This window comes from Orycteropus afer, unplaced genomic scaffold (assembly GCF_000298275.1).
Source record: "Orycteropus afer afer isolate SDZICR_OR568_19922 unplaced genomic scaffold, OryAfe1.0 scaffold00059, whole genome shotgun sequence".
In the NCBI taxonomy this organism is placed as follows: Eukaryota; Metazoa; Chordata; class Mammalia; order Tubulidentata; family Orycteropodidae; genus Orycteropus; species Orycteropus afer.
Window position 1 is genome coordinate 5,394,548 of NW_006921646.1, and position 6,695 is coordinate 5,401,242.

The window sequence follows — 6,695 nt, forward strand, 5'->3', positions numbered from 1 at the left end:
GGTTCAATGAGACAAAAAATAACAAATGCTGGTGGGGATGTGGAGAGATTGGGACTCTCATACACTGCTTGTGTGACTGTGAAGTGACACACCACTGTGGAAAGCAATATGGCAATTCCTTAGAAAGTTGGAATTGGAGATACCATTTGACCCAGCAATCCCATTACTAGGTATATATTCTAGAGAGGTGAGAGCCAGCATAGGAACAGATACATGCATGCTCATGTTCATCACAGCTCTATTTACAACAGCAAAAAGATGGAAACAACCTATGTGTCCATCAGCGGAAGAGTGGATGACCAAACTATGGTCCATACACATACTGGAATGCTATGCAGCACTAAAGAATAATGTCTGCAAAACACCGCATAATATGGATGAACTTGGAGGACATTATGCTGAGTGAATTAAGTCAATCACAGAAGGACAAATATAGTATTAGTTCATTGTTGTGGAAGGTCAAGGAAAGGTTTATATGGAGGGAAACTTTCTTTGTTCGTTGTCAGGAGTGGGAGGGGAGGGGAGGGAACACTGAAAAAAAAAAACAACCCACATTGACCCATGTCACTTTAGTTTTGTGTATTTCACTGTATATAAATTATATTTCAATAAAATGCATTAAAAAAAACATCAGCATCAATGAAAACAACAATACGTGCTTATAGCAAGTGCCAATGAACTACGTACTGATTCAAAGCATCACTGTAAGACACATAAATGCACAGGGATTGGCTAGAAAGCTGCACACCCAATAGTGGTTTCTATGGGCAGAAAGGGAGAAGTACATGGGGTGTGTGTGTGTGTGTGTGTGTGTGTGTAAGCTTCATTGTAATTGACTGGAGCACATTAGAAGGTTCAAAAAGTAAGTAGCCTAGAGTTTTAGCCTTGCAAGTACTTACATTGATACATGTAAGCTGGGCTTACAAAAACTATTTTTGTTGTTATAACTAATCAAAGGGATATTTTTGCAAAAAAATGATAGATTTCTGTTGAAATGAAAATTTTATAGACAGTTATTTTGGTGTCCCCTCCTCTGACAGCGTCAGTGGTGTGGTCCACACTCTCCATGTTCCCTTAGCGAAACCACTGCCCAGGAGTAGAACTGCTGGGTCACATGGTGGTTTTATTTTAGTTTTTCGAGGCACCACCACACTGTTTTCCCACAATGTATGTACCATTTTGCATTCCCATCAGCGATGGGTAAATGTTCCAATTTTCCCCCATCTTTGCCAACATTTGTTATAATTATTATTAATTATGTTAGGCATCCTAGTACAATGTAATAGTATCTCACAGCAGTTTTAATTTGCATCTCTCTGATAGCTAATGACACAGAGCATCTTTTTATGTATCTGGTGACTATTTGAATGTCTTGGTGAATTGTCTACTGGAGTTCTTTGCTCATTTTATGATTGGGCTACTTTTTTCTTGTTGCTGTTAAGTTGTCTATGTTTTATTTATATCTTGATCATTAGATTCTTATTGTATATATGGTAAACCAAAAAAACCCAAACTTAACTGTCATTGAGTTGTCTCCAACTCACAGCGACCCCTCCTTGGGTTTCCGAGGCAGTATCTCTACGGAAGTAGATTGCCCAGCCATCGTTCTGAGGAGTGGCTGGTGGGTTTGAACCATTAGCCTTCTGATTAGCAGTCAAATGTCTTAGGCACTACGCCACCAGATCTCCTTGTATATATGGTATCCGAAGATATTCTCCTAGTCAATAGCTTGTCTTTTCACTTTTTTGGTAAAGTCTTTTGACGAATGAATGTTTTTTAATTTTTATGGTATGCTGTTTATTTGTTTTGTCTCTTGCTGTTTGTGCTTTTGTTACTATTATATTAAATAATCTAATGTTGAAAGCTAAGCCCGGCAGCATTGCCCTACTTTTTCTTCTAAGAATTTTATGGTTTTAGTTTGCACATTTAGGCCTTAATCCATTTCAAATTTGTGTATGTGTGAAGCATGGATTTTTTTTTTTTTTAATTGTGATTTGGGTGAAGATTTACAGAGCAGATTCACTTTCCATACAGCAGTTCACATATACTTTGTCTTATGACATTGACCACAGTTTACCACAATGCAACAGCTCCCCTCCCACTTTCTCCCCATAGGTACCTTTTTCCAGTGTCCATCCCTCTATGCACTCCTGCCCCCTGAGCTGTCTCCCTGTGCATAAGCAGCCCTTCTTTCTCCCATGATTGTTCTCTCCAAGGAGTATATCTACCTGAGGTAAATGTTCAACTCATATGCCTGTATTTTGTTTGGCTGGAAACCATGGTGTGGGTTCAATTCCAGACCTGAAGGGCAGCTAGGGGCCATAGTCTCAGTGGTTCCACCAGGCTCTATCAGACCAGCAAACCTGGTCCCACTTCATTTTTTTTTTCTCCAAATGATTTTGAGTTTTGTTCCACATTGTTCTCCCTCTCTATCAAGGATCTCCTACATAGATTCCCTTCCAAGTGGATGACAGTGGTAGCTGGGCACCATCTAGTTCTTCTGGTCTCATAGTCTTATAGGCTGCAAATCAGATGGTGTATGAGTCACTAGGACTAATTGTTTCCATGGATTTTGGTTTTCTTTATTCTTCTTTGTGAAGCATGGATCTTGTTTCATTTTTCTGCATGTGGATCCATAGGGTTTTCAAGGGATGATTTTTGGAATTTAATCACCAGGAGTTTTTTCCGAGGTGCCTCTGGGTAGACTAGAACCTCCTACTCTTTGGCTAGCAGCTGAGCTTTCAACCATTTACATCACTCAGGGACTCCAGACACCTGGGGATTTGGGTGAAGAGAACAAATTTCTACCGAGAATGACTTTTTTCACTGCATAATTAGGCTCCAAGAATGTGAGTAAGGTGAGTAGGGTCCCTTGGTGAGATGTTTCCCAGGTCATTATGGTTCCCAATGTTGGCACCATAAAACCTGTCTGTGACATTGTGTCAGCAAGATGGGGTCCTTTGGAAAATTCCTGGTGAGAAAGTCATTGACCTCCAACTTCAACAGAATGTAACAGAAAAGGCAAAATAAATGGCTAAAATCAGAAAGAGGTTTCATTTTTCACATAAAAAGAATATCAGAAGCAGACAGTCCTGGGATTTTAAAAGCCAGAGACCTGGGTACCATGCACCTCTCGGACTCTACTTGAAGGCATTTTCCCAGTGTGAAGCTCACTATGAGTGGAGCTTAATGAATGTGTCCTGTGAGGCTTCCTTCCCTCCCTAGCTCACTTCTCCATGCCACTACCTGTGCTACCTGGGCTCACATCCCAAATCCTTGTCTTGGGATCTGCTTCTGGGGAAACCCAAACCAAAATACTACCATAACTGAGCACTGACTACATGCCAGGCACCTCACAGGTGCTGTCTCATTTCTTCCCCAACCCTGTGCAAACCAAAAAACTAAACTCAAGGCCATCAAGTTGATTCCAACTCACAGCAACCTGCTTTGGGTTTCCGAGGAAGTAAATCTTTATGGAAGTAGATTGCCCAGTCTTCCTTCTGCAGCATTTGAACTACCAACCTTCTAGTTAGCAGTCAAATGCCTTAGGCACTACGCCACCAGAGCTCCTTCCAACCCTGTACAGGGGGTTTATTATTAAACCCCATTTTAAGGATCAGGCCATAACTTGTCCAAGGTCCCAGCATTAGAGGCCAGACGCAAACCAGGCTGATTGCTGTGATATCTTCTTAGGATAGATTCAGACCCAAACCTCGGGGTGAGAGTATGCAAATTTTGGAGGCTCTTGACCTCTTCTGAGGGCCAAATGTCAGTCAGTAAAGTCAAACCCAAATGTCCCTCCCACTAGCAGTGCCGAGGACCCATTGCTTACACCCTTGCTGCCAAGGACATTGCAACACCCAGAACACTCAGCTTTTCTACCTTCAGCCCCTTGGAAGGCATTCTTCCCAAATATATATTTTTTAAAATACAAAAATGAATATTCTCTAGCCTGGGAGCCTGATACTAGCCAGTGTCAGATTACCCAATAAGCAATGTAACCTCAGGCTTACTTGTGCTTACTTACTTTTAATGAACAATTTCACATTTTTTTCACATCAAAGATTCTGCTTCTAAGTGTGGTTGGCATCTGTCCGTCTCCCAATCCCACATCACCTTCCTAGAGAATCAAAGCCCCTTTTCAAATTTATAGTCTCTGATAGGGGCAGAGTACCCAGTAAGCAAGGTAAGTGCAGGCTTACTTGTGCTTACTATTCTGTAGGGAATAGTCTCACAGATGTGGTGAAATACATGTGAAATTGTTCACTACAGATAAGTAAGCACAAGTAAACCCATGCTTACCTTGCTTATTGGCTAATCTGCCCCTGATATGAGAAGACATGCAGCATATGTCTGAGTTGAAATGAAAAGGGTTGTAAACTATAGACTAATTCCTCACTTGAGTGGAACAGTGGTTTCCTGACTGCCTTCTCAGCTTTTCTTGGGAGTGCAGCTTAAACCAGATTCATCTCCTCAGAGACAGGCGAGGTGTGTGGGTGGGCAGGCGGATAAGGGGAGCGTGTGAATGAGGATCAAGAAGGAAGGATGCTGGGGATGGGAAATGTGTGGTGAGAGCCTGGGGAGGAAATCTTTGATTTCACAAATTTGGTCACTTCCTCTCCACTCCTTTTTCCCCACAGAAGTATTACTGATGGGGCCAGTGGGGCTGAGGTGGGGAGCGGGACAGTTCCCTATCTCTTCCCTGTAGATGTTTGAAGAGCCAACCAGCCACTCCCTCAACTCAGGCATGCCAAGTTGTCATTCCAAATGCCTGAGAGCAGCAAAGAGGCTCACAGGCAGCTGGAGGGAGGAAGGCCTTGGAATCCCCTCCACTCCAGCATGTGACAACGTCCCCCAGAGCAGGAGAGCAAGTGATCCTACTGGGTGGCTCCAGGATGGAGCCCCACCTGTCTGACCTCTTTCTAATAAAACTCCCCTACTAGGGTTTGCAGTTTTCAAAACACTTTCACATCAGGCAATGCCTTTGATCCTTCCAGAGCTTGTGAAGTGGGTTGTGCCAGGGTATCATTATCCTATTTTACAGATGGGGAAGCTGAGGCATTGATTAAACTGATGGTTCAAACTCACATGTTAAGTCTAACTCAAGATTTCTGGAGCCTGTTTTGGTCCTCTCTCCTACTAATAAACATAACAGTGTGATAACTTAGCATTCATTGGGCCTGATTATATGCCAGGTATCATGTAAGACTCTGTCCAAGTTCTATCTTTCAGTTCTCATAAAACCCTCCCAGGTGGATAGTCTTTTGCATTTTAGAGATGAGAAACAAAGGCTCAGAGCTGTTAAGTTGTTTGAGGTCACACAGCTAGTCCTGGCAGAGCTGGGATTTGGGCCTGTCTTGTCTGACTCTATACCCATTGGCTCTCAAAGTGGGGTCTCTGGACCAGGAGCATCAGCATAACCTGGGAACATGTAAGAAATGCCTATTTTCAGGCCCAATCTCAGATCTACCGAATAAAACACTCAGGTTTTAATATACTCTTCAGATGATTCTGATACACGTTCATGCTTGAGAACTGCTATCATAACACATTAGGGAGCTCTGGTAGCACAGTGCCTAAGAAGGCATCTGACTGCTAACCAGAAGGTTGGTGGTTCAAACCCACCAACCACTCCATGGAAAGAAGATGGGGCAATCTACTTCCATAAAGATTTACCGCCTTGGAAACCCAACGGAGGTCACTATGAGTCAGAATCAACTCATAATGCAGTGAGTTTGTTTTTTCTTTCAACATAACACATTCTTTTAACTCAGTGGATTTCAATCCTGACGGCATAATGGAATCACAGGAGGAGTTTTAATAAATACCAATGCAGGGCCAGGGTTGGGGCCCAGGCATCAGTATTTCTAAAAGATCCAGGTAAGTCTAATATGCACTCTACTGCCTCTGATATGTACTGAAAGAGGTGAGCTTGAAGGCTCCAAGTTTGATCAGAAGGTTCTAGAGTAGAGGGATGGACAGATAGACAACTGGTTCTGGAGAACCCTGAAGGGACTGAGGGTGCTGATCACTAAAGGGCATCCAGGAAGAAGAGGCCCTGGGAGGTACAGGCTGAGGAAGTCTACAGCCCTGGTCTGGCCCACAGTGCCACAGTTGTTTGTCTTGGCATTTGCCCAAGCAAGTGGCTCTGTGTAGGGCTGGGCTCCTTTGTTTGTGTGGTTTAACTGCTGGCCTAGTTTTTCCAGGGCTGGTTAGATATCCTTGCATGCAACACATCCATCTCTAGGCCAAAACATGCCTGTTCAGGGTCTGTAGCAGCTGTTTCCCAGAGAGTTGAGACAAGTTGGGTGTGGGGAGGCCTGCCTCCCGCTTCTAACTGTATCATCCTGAGCCTTAGGTTTGAGGATTGCATGACTGTATCAGTCAGGGTCCAGTCAGGAGACAGAAACCACCCCAGTTATTTTAGCAGAAACAATCTAATATAAATACTCCCACTCCTCACTTATCAACATGGTTAAATTCCAAAGACCAGGTCGTTACACAAAAAATTGATGTTATGCAAAAATGGAGGATGAAACATAAGATCACAAAATAGAGGACTGAGTACATCATTACGTAACTGCCAAATCAAATCACAGACCTGCCAAGTTAACACATAACCCTATTACAGCCAGTGTTACTATTGCTTTGCACCTTGGTGTGTGTTACTGCCAGATGTATGTTGTTAATGTGGA